Raw genomic sequence first — 24360 nt, forward strand, 5'->3', positions numbered from 1 at the left:
TCCCATGCTCATGGATGGGTAGAATCAATATTGTGAAAATGACCATACTGCCAAAAGCAATCTACAAATTAAATGCAAGCCCTATCAAAATACCATCATCATTCTTCACAGAATTAGAAAAAACAATTCTAAAATTCCTATGGAAGCAAAAAAGAGCCCGCATAGCCAAAGCAAGACTAAGCAAAAAGAACAAATCTGGAGGCATCACACTACCTGATTTCAAACTATACTACAAGGCCATAGTCACCAAAACATTGTGGTACTGGTATAAAAACAGGCACACAGACCAATGAAACAGAATAGAGAACCCAGAAATAAACCCAAATACTTACAGCCAACTAATCTTCGACAAAGGAAATAAAAATGTAAAATGGGGAAAGGACACCCTTTTCAACAAATGGTGCTGGAATAATTGGCTAGCCACATGTAGGAGAATGAAACTGGATCCCCCCATCTTTCACCTTATACAAAAATCAACACAAGATGGATTAAGGACTTAAATCTAAGACCTGAAACTATAAAAATTCTAGAACATAACATTGGAAAAACCCTTCTAGACACTGGCTTAGGCAAGGATTTCATAGCCAAGAACCCAAAAGCAAATGCAATAAAACAAAGATAAATAATTGGGAGTTGGGACTTAATTAAACTAAATAGCTTTTGCACAGCAAAAGGAACAGTCAGTAGAGTAAACAGACAACTCACAGCGGAGAAAATCTTTACAGTCTATATGTCTGACAAAGGACTAATATCCAGAATCTACAATGAACTCAAACAAACGAGTAAGTAAAAAACAATCTCAACAAAAAGTGGGCTAAGGACATTAATAGAAATTCTCAAAAGAAGATATGCAAATAGCCAACAAATATATTAAAAAATGCTCAACATCACCAATGATCAGAGAAATGCAAATCAAAATCACAATGTGATACTACCTTACTACTGAAAGAATGGCCATAATCAAAAAATCAAAAAACAGTAGATGTTGGTGTAGATGCAGTGATCAGAGAACACTTCTATACTGCTGGTGGGAATGTAAACTAATACAACCACTATGGAAAACAGTGTGGAGATCCCTTAAAGAACTAAGAGTAGAAGAACTATCATTTGATCCAGCAATCCTACTACTGGGTATCTACCCAGAGGAAAAGAAGTCATTATACAGAAAAGATACTTGCACACACATGTTTATAGCAACACAGTTCACAATTAAAAAACTGTGGAACCAATCCAAATGCCCATCAATCAATGAGTGGATAAAGAAACTGTGGAATATATATGATGGAATACTACTCAGCCATGAAAAGGAATGAACTAACAGCATTTGCAGCGACATGGATGAGATTGGAGACTATTATTCTAAGTGAGGTAACTCAGGAATGGAACACCAAACATTGTATGTTTTCACTGATATGTGGGAGCTAAGGTATGAGGATATGAAGGCATAAGAATGATACAACAGACTTTGGGCAAGAAGGTGAGGAACAAAAGACTACAAATATGGTGCAGTATATACTGATGGGGTGATGTGTGCACCAAAATCTCACATATCACCACTAAAGAACTTACGTAACCAATACCACCTGTACCCCAATAACTTATAGGAAAAAGAAAGCTATGACAATACAATAGCTAAATTAGAAACATGAAAAACTTATATTTAAAACTCTGAGTACATATGGACATGAAGAGGGGAACAACGGACACCTGAGCCTACTTGAGAATAGACATTAGGAGGAGGGTGAGGATCAAAAAACCACCCATCGGGTACTATGCTTATAACCTGTATGACAAATTAATCTGTATGCCAAACCCCTGTGATATGTAATTTATCTGTATGACAAACCTGTACATGTACCCCCAAACCTAAAATGAAAGCTAAAAAAAAAAGGAAAAAAAAAGAGACAGTGTGGTATTGAGGAAGGGGCACACACATACAGATTGATGGAACAGAAGAGAGAGACCAGAAATAAACCCACATAAATATAGGCAATTGACCTTTGACAAAAGTGCAAAATCAGTTCAGGAGAAAGATAGTCTTTTCAATAAGAATGGTGCTCAAAGAGTTAACTGCACATCTATTAGTAAAGAAATAAAAATAAACGTACGCCTAAATCTCATACCTAATACATGGATTAACTTGAATGGATTATAGATCTAAAGGTAAAATGTAAAAATACGGCCGGGCGCGGTGGCTCCAGCCTGTAATCCCAGCACTTTGGGAGGCCGAGGAGGGTGGATCACGAGGTCAACAGATCGAGACCAATCTGGTCAACATGGTGAAACCCCGTCTCTACTAAAAATTACAAAAAATTAGCTGGGCATGGTGGCGCGTGCCTGTAATCCCAGCTACTCAGGAGGCTGAGGCAGAAGAATTGTCTGAACCCAGGGGGCAGAGGTTGCGGTGAGCCGAGATCGCACCATTGCACTCCAGCCTGGGTAACAAGAGCTAAACTCCATCTCAAAAAAAAAAAAAAAGTAAAAATACCCAAAATTTTTAACAGAAAACCAAGAACATGTTGAATTTGACAAAGAGTTCTTACATGACATTAAAAACATGATCCATAAATGAAAAAAACCTGACAAATTGGACTAAATCAAAATTTAAAACTTTAGCTCTACAAAAAACACTATTAAGAAAAGCCAAGCTAAGCAGTGGGAGAAAATATGTTCATGTAAGTTATCTGATAAAAGATTTATATCTCAAAAACAAAATCTTAAAAAACAAAGATCTCAAAACTCATAGTAAGAATACAAAGAATCCAATTTTTTTTTTAATGGGCAAAAGATTTCAACAGACACTTCACAAAGATACACAGAGAGCAAATAGGCACGTGAATAGATGTTCGACATCATTAGCCATCATGGAAATGCAAACTGAAACCACAACGAGATACCACTACACATCTATTAAAATGGCTAACATAAAAAAAATTTTTAACCTGACAATACCAAGTGCTAATGAGGATATAGAGCACCTGAACTCACATACGCTGCTGAACTCTCATACACTACTATTGGGAATGTGAAATGGTACAACCACTCTGAAAACAGTTTGGTAGTTTCTTACAAAGGTAAACGTACACTTACTGTATTACTCAGCAACCCTACTCTTAGGGATCAGCTTTGAGAAATATAAACATAGGGTCACACAAAAACCTTCACATGAATGTTTGCAGCAGCACTATTCATAGTCACCAGAAACTGGACATATTCCAAATGCTCTTCAACAGATGAACAGGTTAACAGACTGTTATATACAATGGAACACTTATATACAATACTACTCAGCAATAAAAAAAAAAAACAATTGAAAAATACAACATGGTTAAATCTCCAAGGTATTACACTTAGCAAAAGATATGTCTCAAAGAGTTATATACTGTAGTATGATTCTATTTTTATGACATTCTGGAAAAGGCAACACCACAGGAACAGAGAACCAATCAGGTTTCCAGGGGCTGGGGATTAGGGAAAGTTTGACTGCAAAGGGACAACAAGAGGGAGAGCTTTCGGGTAACGGAACTCTTCTGTATCCTAATTGTGGCATGGCTACATGAATCTATACTACACCTGTAAAAATTCAAGCTGTACACCAAGATTTGTTTCAATTTTACCGTTTGTAATATGTTAAAAATAAGAAAAAATAACCAAAAGCTGTTTAAAATGTTAAAAGGGAAAAATGAAATACTCTCTTGGGTAGATTAAAAAGAAAGAAAAAAAGGCAAAATAATACTTGCCATTCATGAGCTAGAACTTCAAAAGCTTTTCAAATACTAGTTCTATTGAGCTTATTTTGTGAAGGAAGTAGCACTTTAGGTTTCCAAATAGAAAAGAGTACCCTGCTTGTCCCAGGGCACTGCATGTTGGCCCAAAGCCACACTACACCGCGGGGTTTCTGGTCCCTAAATTGTGACCATAAAAACACCATATACCCTCTTGTCTGAAATTTAGACTAGCAGCCATACTCTATTTTTTGTTCTATATTGACTGATTGACTGATTGTGTATACATATATGTAAAATATACATAAAATCTACCATCTTAACCATTTTTTAAGTATAGAGGTATGTAACATTAAGTACATGCATTGTGGTGCAACCATCATCACTATAAATCTCCAGAACAGGCTAGACGCAGTGGCTCACACCTGTAATCCCAGCACTGTGGGAGGTCGAGGTGGGAGGATCACAAGGTCAGGAGATCGAGACCATCCTGGCTAACATGGTGAAACCTTGTCTCTACTAAAAATACAAAAAATTAGATGGGAGTAGTGGCACACACCTGTAGTCCCAGCTACTTGGGAGGCTGAGGCAGGAGAATCACTTGAACCTGGGAGACAGAGATTACCATTAGCCAAGATAACGCCATTGCACTTAAGCCTGGGTGATAACAGTGAAATGCCATCTCAAAAATAAATAAATCAATCTCCAGAACAATCTCATCTTCTAAAGCTGAAACTCTGTACTCCTTAAATGGTAACTCTCCATTACCCCTTCCTTCCAACCCTTGATAGCCACTATTCTACTTTCTGTTTGTGAATTTGACTATTCTAGTACCTCACATAAGTGGAATCATACAATGTTTGGCCTTTTGTGTTACAAACTTTCTCAAATTTTTACCTTCCCTTTATTTTTGACACATAATAACTGTACATATTTATGGGGTACACAGTGATGTTTCAATTCATGTAATACACAGTGAGCAGATCTGGGTAATTAGCATATCCAGAATCTCAAACATTTATCATTCCTTTGCTGAGCACCAATACTTTGAGCTCTACAGATCCACAATGGATTTTTCTTAAGGCTCCCAAAGTCAGTATTCAGTTCCCACAAATAAGAGTTCTTTCTAGATTCTAGGATTAAATCATGGAAGGAAAAAACAAAACAAAACTGGAAAGGTCTAACAACTCAATATCCATATAAACAGAAGCAGTGCCTGTAAGGAGCTAATGGTTCTAGAATCCTGGCTAGAAAAGTAACATACACACTCCTTCCTTTCTGGGAATGAGCTTTTTACCTTGAGATTGTGTAACAGATTGCACTGAGTATTAACTGCATGGCTCTTTTTTAAAAAAAGAAAAACAAGCTTTCTCTGAGCACCACCCTTGGCAAAGATAGAGCTCCAGGGTAGAGCCCAAGTGGGGCATATAAGTCACATCCCCATTTGATTGCTGTGCCTCACCACTGGAACCAGCAAGGCAGCCTGTGGAGAAGTTTGAGGTGAAAGACAAGACAACTGGCTAGGAACAAAACACATCAGTCCCCAAGGGTCAGCCTTTAATTTTAATCCAATTAAAATTAAAGCTGGAAAACACTCATATCTAATTAATAGCAAATCTTTGATATCCACTCATAACACAAAGATGAATTTATTTTCTTTGACCTATAAAGCTTTTGAACAATTTCTAATGCCAGAAGTTTGCCTTAAGAACCCAAAATAAGTCTTAACCCTTGGGTACTTATGGCTGAAGTTTCTTGCATGAGTCAGGAAAAAAAGAAAAGCCCTCGTTAGTTAAGTGAAACATTCATATGATCACTGTATTCTGTTTCCCTACTATACTACTTAATCATTCAGTCTGTGCACTTAGTAAAACCTTTCTTAGGTTTTACACAACCATCTCCTGCATTTCTAGAGACAAGGAAGAAGACATGTTACAAACAAAAAGATGGTTAAGAAATAAGAAAAATCTATAGATCTACTAAAATATTACTTGCATGAGAACATCCAGATTAATAAAACAGATTGCCATCATTCAGTTAAGTGGTCTGTATGGACTTTCCTCATCTAAGGCTACCTTAAGAAAGCCTCTCCAAGAGACTACTGTTTAACAGTTCTTAATTACTGTTACTTTGAGCATTCAAACTAGGAGAAAGGTATGCACTTACAATGGGATTGCACAGAGTCTCCTAATAGAATTACCGTAAAAGTGCTTTGCATCCCTAAATAAGAGTGCTAAATTTATTAACATCTTGTACATGAACTGTACCTGCTCTACCGATTCCACAGCAAACCATGGGGACTTCTGCCAACTGTCTTGAGTGCAAACTGTGGGAAATGGAATGGAATTTGCAAGAACCCAGTAACTTGGGTAGTGAGAAGAAAATTATAACAAATTAAATGAGATTTTTTTAGCTGCATTAAATTTCTGATTTTCTTTTCTCTTGGTATATTCTATTATTTTGAGGTACATGTTCGGATATTCCAATAACCCTTTATTTTCTTATTCAAAGATCATTTCTGATTAGAAAGGGCAGTAGCAGAACCCAAGCTCCCTGAGCTCCGCCTTTGCTCTAAGTTACCACTGCATACTGAAGTTGTACATGAGGGCCCTCTGGCCACTGTCTTGTACCCCAGCTATACCAAGAAGATCATGCAAGTCAAGTCTGACATCTTTCATCCACAGCCTAAGATTCAGTACCTAAAACAGAAAGCAACATCACTGGCTGATAAGGCCTTTTCTTTCCCCTCTGCTTTCACCTACTAGAATCCTTTCAGTTACTACCTTTAACTCAGCCTGCATTTTCAATTACTATGGCTGTAATAAAGCACATGGAATATAAACAAATGATCAAAAAATGAAATCAACTGAGTTTTGGTAAGTACAAAAGAGTCATTTACCAAGTCTATAAAAAGGTGCGTAATTCTTGTTCCCTTATCCTCCAAACTGAAGGTTAGTTGAGAATGCCAAGGAAAATGATAAGTGTCTATGAATGGATAGAATGTAAAACTCCAAAATAAGGGTAGAGACCCACAAAGATTAAATAATCTTTATTGTCAGAGCTTACACAATAAAGTTCAGAAGATTCAGGTTTTCCTACAAGAAATAACATTAAAAGCTCAAGAAAACCCTCTGCAGAGAAAAATTAGAAAATTAGAAATGGAGAGAGCTTGTTAACCAAAATGCTATGGACCAGACAACCATGTATTACAGAACATACTTCCCCAGACTTTCAAAATAGGAAATTCTCTATCTCTAATCTTTAAAGCAGCAAAATAATCTTTATTCCCTCTCCCTTTTGTCCCATGTAAAGTCACTCACTAAGTTCTGCTGAGTCTTTCTATAAACTATTTCTTACATTAGAAAAATGTTAAACACACATACATGTAACACACATATACAAAATTATATTTACTTTCCTTCCTTCCCATCCCTATCACCATTACACTAGTCCAAGTCTTCATCACTACACAACTGGTACAAATCAAAGAGCCAACTAAGTAGATGTCTATCCCTTGCTCTATTCCATCCTATTAGACACTGCTGCCCAATAGTCCTAAAACACTACAGCATGGCTTTGATCATCTGTCATTCTGTACTCTCTAAATTCCATATTCCCCATGTCATGAATGAAATTTCAAAAAATCCTTAATATTTGGCTAACTCTATCCTATCTTTGCAGGCTTACCTGCCACAGGGAGATTCTCCCCTATCCCAATGGTTTGTCCACTGCTCCCCCAAAACACTTTGTACATTTTTACCTCACTTTGGCTCACACTGTTCTACCCAATCATTTTATAAAGCCCAGCTCCAATCAAACTTCTTCCATCAACCTGTCTCTCATCATACCAGCTTGAAACTCTCTCTTTTCTGAAAAATCAATTTATTAACTGTACCATTTATTTAGCAATAAACCCTTTTCAATTTTTTAATCATCAACCATTATGAAAACCTTTTCTTATTTAACATCTTGTGTTTATGACTTATTTCACAAAATAAATAAGTCCCTAGAACATAAGGTCTATCTTTTATATATCTCTGAATACCTGCTGCAATGCGTCACCCATAGTTGCTACTCATTAAATATTTGTTGACTGATGTAGTCAAGACAGGTGATTTAGAGTTCCCCATAGACAGCAATGAACCAATAGTTCACAAGGCTATGTCTCCCTCTACACTTTTATTTTTAATTTTTATGAAAACCCTAAAAAGCAATGTAGTTAGTAGAAAAGGCTGCTTCAGCCCAAACTAACTTTTTCTTAAGAAAAAGGGGTAATTAATTGATCTAAAATGAGAGTCCAAATCCCCAAATTATTTTAAGTCTTCCTTAAAAGACAATGGAAATAACTGTGTGAGGAGCAGGGGGAGATAATATGTATATGTTCATGTATATATGTAGGAAACATTACAAGAGAAATTAGTTGATATTATGGAGTGCATGCTGCATGACTGGGAGACAGTAAAGGAAGACTTAACTTTGAACTTTTTGATTTTTGAATTCTGTGCCTCTGTTAAATATTCAAACAAATATTTCAAGACACAGAATGGAAGAAGAGATACTGTCAACAGAGCTTCCTGAGAAAATGTTTTTGTATTAAATGACTGAAAATCAAGAGGAAATGAAAGAAACATTTAAGAGAATTACTACATTTTTTTTCCATAAAGCAAGAAAATATTCCCCAGTTTTCTCAATGCAGAGATCAGATAAAGAAAGCAATCTGCAGCAAAGTTCTAGCAGAACTAAGGACAAAATAAAACTAACCAACAACAACAACCACCTTCCTAAGGTTCTGTGCCCTGTCCAGCAGATGAGGATCTGGTTCAGTAATATGGAGGCGTACCCAAAGGAGTTGCTGGAGGACAGTGAATAACTCCTCTTAAAATATGAGCAGTTCCCCACGTTCACATCCAAATCCCCTAGCCCATTTTCACTCTGTCATTCACCTTCTCTTGCTTTCTCCCTATGATGATTTGTCACACTCCAAACACTTTCTTCCCTCTCTATCACATACTTATCTTAAAAAAATGACTAATTATCTTCAAGACATCTTTCCTACAAATAAGGCATTATGTCCCTTTATAGTATTCACCAAATCATAGGAAATCCAATTGAGAAGTCTGTAGCAAATGTGATTTCTGACCTCTGACAATGCCCTACCAGTCTCATTTGCAACGTGCTTGATTTTTTTCCTGCAATTTAATAATAATGCATCAATTTTGTTCATTTAAAAGCACTCCGTTTCTAAGACAAAAAGACAGTAGTGAATGTAACACAAAAGCCTGTTGCGTTATCCTTAATTGAAGAATTACTCCTGAAACAAGGAGCTAAATAAATAATGAATTGAGCCCTACCTGTTTACAGGGTTGTTGCTCAGTAAAATGAAAGAAAAACGCTATTTACACCAGCTTGCAGTGAATATTAAACTTTTAGAGGCTCAACCTTCAAGTGTCTATACTATTAAAATAAGGAGAAAAGAATAGATGAAATATATGAGGTGCTTTTTCATTGACAAAGTAGTTGCCATCTCTTCCTTTAACAATCATTATCTAAAAAGTAAAAGTAACATTCTAATTTTGACTTTTTTCCCTTCCCAAGTTCACTCTGGTAGAAATGCTAATGATCAGTTAAATGCTCATAATGGAGGAAAAAGGAAAAAAATAAATAACTGTATAATTCACAAGCTTGATGATCCATCCCTGGATAAATAAGCATCCACTATTTCTCTAATGTTCTTACTCCTCAGGAACCCAAAAAATTTTATAGCACAAAAACTGCACTAGTCACCTGAATCTGAAAGGAGCCTGTGAATGTGCCTTTTGAGGGAGTTCAGTGCTTTCCATTTCCAGATCCTGGGACAAGCCCAGTGAACACAGGATGCCTACCATCAATAGTGAATATAAGGTGATCCAAACGTCTCCAACACATATTTTATTCAACCCACCCCAATCAACTCCTTCCAGGATCAAGAGAGCTTCAGTACCAAATTAAAAGTACCTCTTAGACCCTTAGGCTTCTGGCTTTTATTTCATTTTATTCTCTTCAGTATGACACATCTCCATATACCCAAGGAAAATCTTAACTATTATATCCTCTTTCAAGTTTGTACTTCTAGCCCAAAGTCCTCCCAGAACTTCTTTCATTCCAACTCACTGCTCACACCCATCACCAGTCCCCAGCATATTCTCTTCTCTGAGTCTCACGCCAGTTTCAGCCTTGCAAAAGCAAAGAAGTCCAGGTAACGATGGTCAAAATTCCCTACAGTCCTGGTTACAACCTAGGTTGTCAATGTGAGAGCTTTTGTGAATAGCCAAGTGTATGTGTTTACATGCAAGAGACATGGAGAAAGATAAGCAGACACCAAGATAGTACCTTTGTAAAAGTAGCTAGGACAGCTGCAGAAGGAACACAGTGTGTTACTTCAGCACCTCCTATTTTCATCCATATTCTACTTATGATACATCATCTGTTAATTTCCCCTTATCCTTCCTGCTTCCAAAATGCTCTCCTTCAAAGGTACCTTTGCCCTCCCTCTGTCTATCCCAGAATCTTTCCTTATGCCCACTCACTAAGATATATTTAGCTATCTAGGATAATGATAATTTCTTAAAATAAAACTAAAATTGTTCACGTTACTTGGTTATATGAACATTAGAATATAATATCATTTAATAGAAAAAAATCATTAAACATGAGTCAACAACCTAGGCACCAGTCTCCACTACACCATTTAAATAGTCCTTAGCTTAGACAACTTCCTTCCTTAAGCTCTTGGATACTCAGTTTCTTCAGCTATAAAGTGGGTAGGATAGTTGCCTTACCTAGCTCAATCAACTGATAGAAGATTTTGAAAGCTTTTATAAATAGACAAACACAGAGTAACATTTACCAAAGACAGCAGGTCACCTGTAAGACCCATTCAAATAAAGCAGTTGAAAGACTATACAGTGGGGAAACCTAAAATGGCGCTGAAGACAAAACCAACTCCAAACATGCATAATCACTTACCACAATGTAAAAATCCAGCTCAAGTCAGCATAGAGGCAGGCCTCACCTTTGAGTTCGTCTAACCTTCAGATCCCAGGCTACAGCTGAAAACAGCCCAGTTGCCTGCCAGCTGGTAAGTGCCAAAACATTCCTTTTGGGTACAGAGTCCTGTTTGAAATGTAGTTTGGGAATGGACAAGGCAAGAGTTACTTTGGTAACCACATTTGTACTGTGTTGGTGAAAGCCAGCACAGCAACTATACAGTAAAACTTTTCTTAGCAATGTCCATCCAAGTTAGGGTACCTGCGGGTTCTATCATCTATGCCAGACTGAAGATAAAGCAACCAGCTGCTTTTCAGACTACTGAAATTCCACATAGTACATATTATACTATGTCAAATATATATATAAATACACATTAAGCTGCTAAATCCCTAGAGGAAAAGGGGCTAATATATATTAAGCACTATGTGTCAGAAACCATAAGGAAATAGAGATTTCATTTAATCCCCACAAACACTCTGCAAGGTAGGTATTATTATTCCTACTTTTATAGAGAGGAACACTGAAGCTCCAATAGATTAAATAACTTGCCCAAGGTCACAAAGCTAATATGTTGCAGAGTTGGGATTTGAATCTAGTTTTGTCTGACTCCAAAGCCCATACTGCTTCTGACATTTTCTTCTAAATGATGTAACTATAGCAACCTTCTTGGGTTTTCATTTCACCTTAATCTCTAACATAGTACTTAAATATGTGTCCTGGCTGTGTCTCTATAACTTCACAAAGGGATAATTTCCCCAGAAACCTCCTTTGTCTTTTTTTTGCCTGCATTTACTTCCCATTCTTGCACAAACAATTCTTTTTTAGGTTAAATCACTTGGCTGGCCCTAAGAAACTGCCATACATTTCAGCAAGTAATAAACTTATACAGCAAAAGCTCTGTTTCCTTCGACAACTTAACAGCCACAGTTTTTGAGCACAGTATTATGTTTTAAGCTGGTGCTCACCAGCTTAGAGAAGCATTGTACTAGTGTCCAGTACAGTGCCTTATACATAGTAGGCGCAGAGTGAAGACTATTTGTTGATTCATTGATTAAGAAAAGGTTTCTTTATTCCTCAGTTAATATTCTAAATATAAACAAAGGCACTTTAATGGCAGTCCAATTCTATGAGTGAATTCTTTCACATTAAATTTTTTTTGGGAAAATTTCTGAAGGATTAAGAAAAGGTAAATTGAAATGCAACAATCTGTTTAAGACCCTAATTGACTAGCTTGCGAATTATAAAATTAAGAGCTTAAAGGACTCCGTTTTAAAATACTGTCATTCTGGATAACTTTACAAGTGCTTCTTTCCCTCTCCATGGGGAAAAAAAAGACTGGAAAAACATAATAAAACACAGATAATTGTTTTGCTTATGGTAAAAACAAAGGTAGTAAGAATGGTAAGACTAAGGATGACTTTTTCCCTCTGTTTTTACATATATTACAATTTTTCTGCAATAAGTTTGTGTTTTTATAATTATGGTAACTGATCAAACTCTGGATAAACTTTGGATTTTTAACACTTGCTATATAGTGTAGCTTTATTATCCTTAGATATAATCCATAGGAATTGAATATTCATTAACTCAAGCATGTGCCTTCTAGAACAATTTGTTACATAATGCCAGCACATTAAACATAATTATTTTTCTTTCCATTCACAGAATGTTTTTCTTGCATTAGGTGGACATGTCTCTATTTTTGCATTCTTTTCAAGAAAGTCCAAGTTTCTTGTATATTCTCTATGGAACAATGATTCTCAATCTTTTCTTGGAAACAAGCACAAGAATGGCATTTGCCCCTGATACAGCCCCAATTTATATGTCTTTCAACTTTATCTATGTTACCTTTTCAATGAGATTAAAATACCTCGATCACAGTAGAATCCAAATGGAATGAGCTACATTATGTAGCATTAAGTTCCCTACCAATGGATGTATTCAAAGCAAAGACCTCTCATAAAGGGGAATCCCATATTGGGTGGGAGGCGGTACAAGGTGAATTTTATGGCCTCCTTCCTATTTTGTGATTTTAAAATAGTTTTTTGGACAAATTTACTTTAGTAATACTGTGAATTACATACTGGCCTCTGCTGTGTCAAGTGCCTTTCCCAGTTCACTATTCAAATCAACCCAGAGAAGATGCTCTTCTGATCCAGTTTAATTTAGCCAGCTATCGGATTACTTCTTGTGGAAACCAAGAATATTAACCGTTGCTTGCTATTTGAAATGACTGAAGTTGCTGAAATAATGCAGTCAGCAAAATGTCACTTATGGCTTACATATGCATCTGTTGCAGCCTGTAAAACATTGTCTTCATGAGGGACAGCCAAAATGAAGAGTTATGTGGGAGTAATAAAATATGATAACTAGGCCTTCAACCTCAAGTACAAACCCAGCTGCGCATGTACATACACATCCACGGGAAAGCCTGCTGATAATAAAAAGCAAAGAAAAAACCAATCATGTCCAGCGTGTGTGCACTCCGCCGCAGGACTGGTCGGGGAACTGTCCTTTCAGCACCACAGCAAGAAACCAGAGCACAAGCCAAAACACAGGCAACCCAAAGCTGGACCAGGAGAAACATTTGATAAGGGTCCTACAATGAAAGCAACAACAACCGTACGGTTGTTTTTAAGGATGCTGTATTCCACTTGATTATCCTTTATTAATTTACAATAAAATACTCTAAGGGTTTTGATAAAAGTTGACAAAGCCCTAAATGAAAACCAAAGCTGCTCAAACCAAACCCAAGAAACCAACAACTGACCTGCATCATTATGAACTGCTTTGCAATATCCACCACCAGCTCTACTCAGAAAAACATTTACATAGACCCCGAATCAGATGTTCAGAGAACACAGAACATGCTTGCAGTCCTCTCCAGGGAGGACCTCAATTTCTAGGACAGGGAATGCGTGCCAAACACCAAAGGATCGCTACCCACAACCACCACCCCACCAACCAGCAATCAAATCCTCTTTCAGGGAGAAATGAAGGCCTTATGGGTCATGAGTTCCAAAGAAAAATGCTGCAGTATTTCAAGAACCAGGTTACATGTAATGTGCTACAAAGCAAAGCATTCAGCATTTTAAGTCTGATTCCCCCAAGATTTCTACCAGGACGGTACCGCGTGGTAATGTTATTCAGCCATTTGCATTACAAATCAAAAAAAAATTTTTTGATAAACGAAGAAAAGCACAACACCCCCCCCCCCCCGCATCTTCTAATGCACGTGGAGAAATGAGAAGTACAGAGGGATTTTGAGACAGTGAAAAACCTACCACACCCGAAATCTCCATTGGAAAGCTAAAACGCCCCCAGCCCTAACACACTGCTACCTCTCTCTAAAGGCTCTCCAGGTTCAAACTTGAGAAACCAGGTATTAAAGCACTCTCCCCCTTTACCCCCAATGTCCCCACCCACACTTCCTACTTCCATCCCTGACTCTAGTGCCCACTGTGCATGAAAAGCAGTTTTCCTTGTGTGGCAGAGCTTGCTCCATGCTAATTATTTCTCCCTCCCTCTGAATTTAGCCAGATGCAATCCAAAGTTTCTTCTACCCTTCCCCCAAACAGATGACATCCATTTATTATGAACGCTGATGCGAAATCTTGGAATCTCCGGATATAAAATGTATCCCCCCATGCTTCAAAAACTGCAGTGTAAGTGAGGAAGAGGGCACAGGGTGGAGTAGTCAGATGGAATGCATGGTTTGAAGAATCCTATTTATCTGGCTGAAAAATGGTTCCCACTCCATCCCAACTCGAAGCTGGGGCCCCTGAAAGGGTCTGATAGTCCTGGCTAACCCCGGGAAACTTAACGGCAAGTCTCCACCGGTGGTTGCTGCTGGCAACGGAGGGGATGGAGCCGAGCTCTCGGGAGAAATGCAGAGGCTTTGCGGTGCCCCAAGGTACCAAGTGAGAACTAGAGAGGAGGGTCCAAGCCCACGGAGCTGGGCAAACAGTCCTGTACCCCATCGCTAACAAGAAGTCAAGGGTGCTGCTGCTGATGGTAAGGTGGGGGAGGAAGAGGAGAGGAACAAGCTCTGCATCGGGTGGCGTAGGGGTGGGGGTGGGGTGGGGGAAGGGGGTATCCTCAAAGTGATATGCTCCCAAATGCAGGAATCCTAGCCTGCCGAGGAAGGTCCCGGGAGCCCCCAACACAACCCCAGAGCACCCTGTTGGGAGGGGGACGAACGCATCCGAGTAAAGGACAGGGGGAGTCGGGAGTGCTGGCTGCCTGAAGAACCCGGGAGCCCTTGGCTTCTGGAGTTGGTAGCAATGTGAAGCCAGTGAGGGAGAAGGGTGCAGTAAGACATGGGGGAGGGGGAGAGCAGAGGGGCTGCTGTAGGAAGATCCCGACAGCGCTGCCCTTCCCAGTGCAAGCCAGCTAAGGGCCCCAACTCTGCCCTGGCACTGGGGAGGGGTGGGGGGGGGAGCTGCATCGCGGAAGAGGCACCAAGGGCGAGCCGTGTCCCTCACTGTAGCCGAGACGCAGAGAGCAGGGTGCCCGGCGTCGGGGCTGGTGGTCCTCAGTTCTCCTAAGAGACCCCCGGTACACATGGTAGAAGGAAGCAAGACTTCCAAACACCTGTCCAAAACAAGGAGGGCAGAACCCCAGCTCCACGGCCCCTTGAGCCCCGCCGCGCACTCTGCGGCAAAGCCCCTGACTGGAGACGGGCGAGCCCCGCTCAAGGGTCCCGAGGCGAGAAGGGAAACCCGGCGGGCTAAAAGCAGCGCCAGGACAGGGGCTCTGGGGCGACTTACGGCAGCGGCGGCGGCGGCAAGGGAGGCAGCGGCGGCCCTAACGCGGGGCCCGGGAGGCGCGGTCGGACTGCAAAGGCGCCGAGGCTGCGGCGGGCGGGACTGCGGTGGGCGCCATCTTGGAGCGCTCCCCGCGCCCGCCCCCCGCGCTGCCAGAGTCCTTGCATAATTGATGACTCGCGCCCGCCGCGCGCCACCGCGCGCGCGCCCCGCCCGCCGGGCCCCCCGCCCGCCCCGCCCCCGCGCCGACCCCTCCGCACGCGCCCCCTGCCCGGGCCGGCTCCCGCCCGCACGCGTCGCCGCCGCAGCCGCCGCCCCGCGCCCCCGCCCACACGCACCCCTGCAGCCCACCTACCCCCGCAGGGTGCGCCCGCTCACCCGCAGCGCGCCGCCCTCCCGCTGGCTCTCAGGTCCGGGTCCCCGCGCCGCCGGGAGCGGATCAGGGGCAAGAGGGAGCAGGGTGCCGGCAGGGGGCGCCGCGCGGGAGCGCTAGCGAGCGTCCCCGGGCCCGCCTCCGCTACGCCCCCGCCGAGCCGCCGGGAGGGGCCGCGGGCTGAGGGCCGGGACCCGCGGCGAGACGCCGGCTGGCTACCCGCCAGCGCCGGGCGGCGAGACCCGAAAGCTGTCGTGGTGACTCGCGTGCTCTGTCAGTGCTAAATCTTACCTTTCTCCTGCCCCGCAACAGTGCCGCGCTCAGTGAAGTTTCTGACACCCAGAAACACAGGGAACTCAATTTACAGGGTCTTGGGCCCGCTGAAAAAGAGAGAAGTCAATCAGCGGCAGGTGGAGGCTGGTGTTTCAGCCCACGGGGACCTGCTGCCAGGTGCGGGGAGGCGCTGCCTACCTGACAGCCCCCAAGCCACCTCAGTCTCTCCGATCCTCAGTCTGTCCATCTGCAAGGTAGGCATGAGGGTTTCAACCGTTCATTCCACCCTCACGAGGATCTAAGTAATGAGTGCCAGAGCTCTTGGCACTTCACTGTGCCTCTCCTCTACTTAATATTTTCCTACCACCAATCTCAGTAGGGAAAGACGCTGTAACAACCTCTCCAAACCTCGGTGTTCTCGTCTGTAAAAGGAAACAAGCACGGTAACCACCTGATAAACTTCTTGTGAGTACCAATGGGGAGAATGCACTTCACACGTTGCTAACAGCCTGGCACACGGTATGGTTATCACATAATGTGCCCTCTACAATACATTTTAAATTCGCTTTACTGGGATATATTTGCATGTGTTTTGAGCGTACAATTTTGCACATGTGTACACTCATGAAACCATCACCACCAAGGTAATGAACACACCCATCACCTCCAAAAATTTCTCGGTGTGCTTCTTTGTACTCACTCGCTGCATCGCTCGCCCCCACACACCCTCTCCAGGCAACCACTGATCTTCTTTCTATTACTGTACATTGGTTTGCATTTTCTGGAATGTTAAATAAATGGAATCATACAGTACAAACTCTCTTTTTTGTATGGCTTCTTCCACTTGGCATAATCGTTTTGAGATTATTCAGTCGTTGCCTACCAAGAGTTCTTTTTTACTGCTTAGTAATATTCTTTATGGGGATACAGCACAATGTGTTTATTCAATCACCTATTGGTGACGTTTGGATTATTTCCATTGTTTGCCCATTATGAACAAAGCTGTTATGAGCATTCGCGTGCAGGTCTTTGTATGGATATATATGCTTTCATTTCTCATGGGTATAAATATCTAGGAATGAAATAACTGGGTCCTGTTTTAGGTGTATATTTAACGTATTAAGAAAGGGCCAAACTGCCTTCCAAAATGGTTGTGACTTTCCATTCCTACCAGCGGCATATGAATTTCAGTTGCTCTGCATCCTCACCAACATTTGGAGTGATCAGTCTTTTGAATTTTAGCCATTTGAATAGGTTTGTAGTGTTATCTCATTGTGGGTTTGTCTTCCATTTCACTAGTGACTAAAGATGTTGAACGTCTTTTCATGGACTTGTCATCAGTAAATCCTCCTGGCAAAGTGTCTCTTCAAGTCTTTAGCCTATTTTAAAAATGGATGGGTTTTTCCTTGTTATTGAGTTTTAAGAGTTGTTTATATATCCTGGCTGGGCCCAGTGACACACGCCTGCTATCCCAGCTACTCTGGACGCTGAGCAGGAAGAATTGCTTAAGCCTGGGATTTCAAGTCCAGCATGAGCAACACAGAAGACTCCAATTCTAAAATTAAAAAAAAAAAATTATAGAGTTGTTTATATATTGTAGATACAAATCTTCTATCAGGTATGTGATTGACAAATATTGTTTCCCAGTATAGGCTTGTCTTTTTATTCTTTTTACTCTCTTAACAGTGTTTTTCCAAAAACAGAAGTCCTTCAGCCAAGTCCCCTGGTGCACACTTGTAGTCCCACCTACTCAGGAGGCTGAGGCAGGAAGATGGCCTGAGGCCAGAAGTTGGAAGCGAGAGTATGTTATAACTGGGCCTGTGAATAGCTGCTGCACTCAAGCCTGGGCAACATAGCCAGAACCTGTCTCTTAAAAAGAAAATAAGGTACACCTTCTTAATTTTTCTGTAGTTGGATTTGTTATTTTTCTTCTATGGATCATGCTTTTGGTGTCATATCTACTAAGTTATTGCCCGACACAAGGCCCCAAACACTTTATCCTGTGTTTTCTTCTAGTAATTTTATAGTTCTGGAGTTTACATTTAGGTTTATAATCTATCTTTACTTGATTTTTGTATGTGGTATGAAATATAGTTTGAAGTTCTTTTGTTGTTTTGTTGCATAGATATATAGTTGTCCCATACTTTTTGTTGAAAACACTACCCTATCTCCATTGATTACCCTTGCACCTTTTCAAAAAATCATTTGCTCAAGTATGTAAGAATCTAGTTCTAAACTCTCCTTCTGTTTCATTTATATATTTATCTGTCTTGCCACTAATACCACACTATCTGGATTACTCTCCCTTTGTAATAAATCTTGAAATCAGGCAGTTTCAGCCCTTGACTTAGCCCTTCTTTTTTAGTATTGATCTTGCTAGTCTAGGTTCTTTGCATTTGCATATGAATGTTAGAATCACCTTGTCAAATTTCAACAAAAAGCCACTGAGATTTTGATCAAGATTGCATTGAATCTATAGGTCAACTTGGGAAGAACTTATATCAAAACAAAATCAAATTTTACATTCCATGAACACTTTATTTCAGTCCTTTTTCATGTCTCAATTTAATGTAGTTTAATTTTATAGTTTTTAAGATACGGATCTTGTTCACCTTTCTGGGATTTATTCCTAAATATTTCATATTTTTGATGTTATTGAATACTATTTTTATATGGCAATTTCTGGTTATTCATTGGTATTGTATAGAAATAGAATTAATTTTTGTATGTTGATCATATGTCTTCAAACTTTGCTAAATTCATTTAATACCTTTAGTCAAGCTTTTTGTAGATTCCTTTAGATTTTCTACTGATAAACATACAACCTGCAAATACACAGTTTTTCTTCTTCCTCTCCAATCTGGATGTTGTTTTTTATTTTTTCCTTGCCTTCATGCACTGGCTAGAATCTCCAGTACAATGTTGAATAGAAGTGGTAACAGCAGACATCTTTGTTTAGTTCCTCATCTTGGGGGAAAACTTTCAATCTTTGGCCATTAAATGTGATGTTGGCTGTAGGCTTTTTCTAAATACCCCTGGTCATGTTGAGAAAGGAATCTTCTATGCCTATTTGGCTGAGGGTTTTTATCTATAATGGATGTTGAATTTTGTCAATGCTTTTTCTGCATATGTTGTTTCTTTTTGGTCTGTTAATATAGTGATTAATTTTCAAGTGTTAAACTAAACTCACATTCCTAGGATAATGTATTGATCATGATTGTTGGTTTTGGTTTGCTAATATTTTGTTGAGAGTTAGTGAATCTGTGTTATGAAGTGTATTGGTCTGTAGTTTTCCTCTAATGCCTTTGTCTAGTTCTGGTATCACAGTAATGCTGGCCTCATAGAATAGAAAGTATTCCTTCCTGTTTGATTTTCTGGAAGAATCTGTGTGAAATTCACATTACATGTTCCTTAACTGTTTAGTAGATTTGCCTAGTGAAATCAGCTGGGCCTGGAGTTTTCTTTGTGGGAAAGTTTTTGGGTTTTGGTGGGCTTTTTTGTTTTTGTTTTTGTTTGTTTTGTTTTGTTTTTTAAGACAGAGTTTCTCTCTTGTTCCCCAGGCTAGAGTGCAATGACGTGATCTCGGCTCACTGCAACCTCCACCTCCTAGGTTCAAGGGATTCTCCTGCCTCAGCCTCTCATGTAGCTAGGATTACAGGCACCCACTACCACCCCTGGCTAATTATTTGTATTTTTAGTGAAGACGGGGTTCTACCATGTTGGCCAGGCTGGTCTCGAATTCCTGATCTCAGGTGATCCACCCATCTTGGTCTCCCAAAGTGCTGGGATTACAGGCATCAGCCACTGCACCTGGGCTTGTTTTTTTGAAACAGGATTCTTGCTATGTTGCCCAGGCTAGAGTACAGTGGTGCTATCACAGCTCACTGCAGCCTCAACCTCCCGGGCTCAAATGATCCTCCCATTTCAGCCTCTTGAATAGCTGGGACCACAGGCATGCGCCACCATGCCTGGCTAAATTTTTCATTATTTATAGAGACGAGGTCTCGCTATATTGCTCAAGCTGTTCTCAAACTCCTGGGCCCAAGCAGTCCTCCTGCCTCAGCCTCCCAAAATGTTGTGATTACAGGCATGAGCCACTGTGTGAGGTGACTACAAATTTATTGTCTTTAATACAGGGATTTTCAGGTTTAAATTTCTTATTGGTAGTTGTGTCATCAAGAAATTTGCCTATTTAATTTATATGGGCATAAAGTTGTTCATAAAATCCCTGTATTATTCTTTTACTATCTATAAAATTTGTAGTGATGTCACCTTTCATTCCTGATATTGGTCATTTGTATATCCTTTCTCTCTCTCTCTCTCTCTCTCTGTCTCTTTCTCTCTGTTAATCTGGCTAAAGTTTAATCAACTTCATTGATCTCAAAAAAGATCTCCACTGATTTTCTGTGTTCTATTTCCTTGATTTCTACTCCAATCTTTATTATTTTTCTTCCTTCTATTTACTTTGAGTTTCATTTGCTTGTTTTCCTCTAAAATTTTTTTTTGTGTGTGTGACAGAGTTTTGCTCTTTTGCCCAGACTGGAGTGAAGTGGCCCGATCTTGGCTCAGGGCAACCTCCATGCCCACAGCCCCCTCCCCGGGTTTAAGTGATTCTTCTGCCTCAGCCTCCCAAGTAGCTGGGATTATAAGCACCTGCCACCATGCCCAGCTAATTTTTGTATTTTTAGTAGAGACAGGGTCGGCTAGGTATGGTGGCTCACGCCTATAATCCAAGCACTTTGGAGGCCAAGGCAGGCAGATCACCTGAGGTTGGGAGTTCAAGACCAGCCTGACCAACATGGTGAAACCCCGTCTTATAAAATAAATAAATAAATAAAAAGAGACAAGTTTTTGCCATGTTGGCCAGGCTGGTCTTGAACTCAGGTGATCTACCCACCTCAGCCTCCCAAATTTCCCCTAATTTTTAAAGGTAATAGCTGAGGTCATTGATTTAAAACTTTTTCTTCTTTCTAAAATAGATGACTACGGCTATAAATTTATCTGTAAAGTACTACTTTAGCTGTATCCCACAAGTTTTGATATATTGGATTTGCATTTTAATTCAGTTAAAAATGCCTTTTAATTCCCCTTTTGCTTTCTCTGTGACTCATGGGTTATTTAGAATTATACGATCTAATTTTCAAATATTCAGGGATTTTCCCAATTACTTTCTGTTACCAATTTCCAATTTCAATGCATATAGCCAGAGAACAAGATTTATATGAATTGAATGTCTTCAGGTTTTTGAGACTTGTTTTATGGCCCAGAAAATGATCGATCTTGGTAAATGTTCTGTATTTTGTTTGTTGTTTGGTTGGTTGGTTTTTGGTTTTTGTTTTAATTTCCAAGACAGAGTCTCTCTCTCTATCAGTTAGGCTGAAGTTCAGTGGTGCAATCTCGGCTCACTGAAACCTCTGCCTCATAGGTTCAAGTGATTCTCCCACCTCAGCCTCTGGAGAAACTGGGATTACAGGCATGCTTCACCATGCCCACCTAATTTTGTATTTTTAGTAGAGACATTTCACCATGTTGGCCAGGCTGGTCTCGAACCCCTGACCTCAAGTGATCCACCCACCTCAGCCTCCCAGAGTGCTGGGATTATAGGTGTGAACCACCATGCCCAACTGTTCTGTGTGCATTTGTGAAGTGTGTCTTCTCTGCTGTCATTGGATGGAATGCTCTATAAATGTCAATTAGGTCAAGGTGATTAATAGTGATGTTCAGGTATCCCATATCCCTACTGAGTTTCTTTGTACTTGTTCTATCGTTTATTGAGAAAGCACATTTCTGAATATAATTGCAAGTAGTCTATTTCTCCTTGCAGTTCTATCAGTTTTGCTTCCTTTTATTTGGAAGCTCTGTTATTAAGTACATGAATATTTAGGATTGTTATGTCTTCTTGATCAAATCACTTCTTTATCATTATGGCAATGACCTTTATCCTTCTAATAATTTTTGCTCTGAATATTTTGTCTAATACAGCGTTAGCATGGTATTTCTTTTCGCCTATTCTTTTAATTTTAACCTCTTTGTGTCTTTATATTTAAAATGGGTTTCTTAACAATCAACAGAATAATGAGACAACCAACAGAATGGAACAAAAATATTTGCTAACCATATATCTAACAAGGGGCTAATATCCTAAATATATGAGGAACTCAAACAAATAAATAATAAGGAAACAAAGAAACCTGTTAAAACATAGGCAAAGAACCTAAATAGATATTTCTCAAAAGAAGATATGCAAATGGACAAGAAGTATATGAAAAAAACCTCAATATCACTAATCATCAGGAAAATGCAAATTAAAACCACATTGAGATATCCTCTCACACCTGTTAAAATTGCTATTGTAAAAAAAAAAAAAGACAAAAGGATGTGGAGAAAAGAGAACACATGCACACTGTTAGTAGAAATCTAAATTAGTACAACCATTATGGAAAACAGTATGGTGGCTCCTCAAAAAAATCAAAATAAAACTACTCCACGATCCAGCAATCCTACTACTGGGTATATATTTAAAGGAAAAATCAGTACATTGAAGCGATACTGCACACCCTTGTTCATTGCAGCACTATTCACAATAGCCAAGATATAAAATGCACCTAAGTGTCTATCAATGGGTAAGTGGATTAAGAAAATTTTGTCTTTTTATTCAGCCTTAAAAAAGAAGGAAGTCCCATCATTTGCAACAACACAGATAAACCTGGAGAACATTATGTTCAGTGAAATAAGCCAAACACAAAAAGACAAATGCTGTATGATCTCACTAATATGTGAAATCTAATAAAGTCAGCCTCATAAAAGTAAAGAGTAAAATTGTGGTTATCCAAGGCTGTGGGTAAGGGGATTGGGGAGATGTTGGTCAAAGGATATAAAATGGCAGTTAGGCAGGGAGAATTGTTCCAGAAATCTATTCTATATCATGGTGACAATAGTTAATAACAATGTATTATATACAGGCATACCTTCAAGATATTGCAAATATCATGGCAAAGTAAGTTACACAAACTTTTTGGTTTCCCAGTGTACATAAAAATTATGCTTATACTAGAATGTAGTCTATTAAGTTTGCAATAGCATTATGTCTAAAAAAGGTACATACCGTAGTTTGAAAATGCTTCACGCCTAAAAAATGCTAACCATCATCTGAGCCTGCAGCAAGTCATCATCTTTTTGCTGGTTCAGAGTTATGCTTCAGTGTTGATGGCTGCCGCCTGATCAGGATGGTGGTTGCTGAAGGCCAGTGTGGCTGTGGCAATTTCTTAAAATAAGACAACAGTGAAGTTTACTACATCCATCAACTCTTCCTTTCGTGAAAGATTTCCCTGTAGTGTGCAATGCTGTTTGATAGCATATTACCTACAGTAGAACTTGTTTCAAAATTGAGTCAGTCCTCTCAAATCTTTCAAAATTGAGTCCGTCCTCTCAAATCCTGCTGCTACTTTGTTAATTAAGCTTACAGAATATTCTAAATCCTTTGCTGTCATTTCTACAAAGCTTATAGGCATCTTTATCAGGAGTAGATTCCATCACAAGAAACCACTTGCTTTACTCAACCATAAAAAGTAACTTCTCATCAGTTTAGGTTTTTATCAAGAGACTATAACAATTCAGTCACATCTTCAGGCTCTAGTTATTCTAGTTCTAGTACCACATTTCCAGTTACTTCCACTGAGGTTGTGAGCCCCTCAAAGTCATCCATGAGGGCTGGAATAAACTTCTTCCCACTCCTGTTGATGTTGATATTTTGACCTTCTCCAGTGAATTGCAGATGTTGTTAATGGCTTTTCAAATGGTGAATCCTCTCCAGAAGGCTTTCCATTTCCTTTCTCAGATCCAGATCTATCAGAGGTATCATTACATATGGCTTCCATAGTCTTACAAAATGTACTTCTTAAATGATGTGACTTGAAAATTGAAATTACTCTTTGATCTACAGACTACAGAATGGATGTTATGTTAGTGGGCATGTAAACAACATTAATTTCTTTACACATCTCCATCAGAGCTCTTGGGTGAACAGGTATATTGTCAACAAGCAGTAATATATTGAAAGGATTTTTTTTTGAGCAGTAGATCTCAACAGTGAGCTTAAAATATTTAATCAACCATGCTGTCAATAGATGTGCTGTTATCCAGGTTTTGTTGTTCCATGTATAGAGCACAGGCAGAGTAGATTTAGCATCATTCT

At 39.7% G+C, this 24360-nt stretch overlaps 1 protein-coding gene and 1 long non-coding RNA gene across 8 annotated transcripts in view; one reads left to right on the forward strand and one right to left on the reverse strand.

Moving 5' to 3' along the window:
* SCN8A (sodium voltage-gated channel alpha subunit 8) overlaps positions 1-16592 on the reverse strand; it is a 200409-nt gene extending 183817 nt beyond the window's left edge. For 4 of the 7 annotated variants that reach the window (XM_054238529.2, XM_054238522.2, XM_054238530.2 and 1 more), the window contains exon 1: positions 15524-15653. The gene's annotated coding sequence lies outside the window, so the exon portion shown is untranslated. Of the gene's footprint in view, positions 1-15523; positions 15654-15875; positions 15989-16184; positions 16274-16364 lie in introns of those variants that run through there. The other 3 variants (XM_054238528.2, XM_054238524.2, XM_054238527.2) reach the window with 3 other exon arrangements.
* Positions 14590-22540, forward strand: LOC103795234 (uncharacterized). Its single transcript, XR_008473850.2, has 4 exons — positions 14590-14768; positions 16206-16420; positions 17853-18052; positions 19727-22540. It is a non-coding gene; the product is annotated as an uncharacterized LOC103795234 (long non-coding RNA).
* The last annotated feature ends 1820 nt before the right edge of the window (positions 22541-24360 follow it).

Source organism: Callithrix jacchus, chromosome 9 (assembly GCF_049354715.1).
Source record: "Callithrix jacchus isolate 240 chromosome 9, calJac240_pri, whole genome shotgun sequence".
Taxonomy (NCBI): Eukaryota; Metazoa; Chordata; class Mammalia; order Primates; family Cebidae; genus Callithrix; species Callithrix jacchus.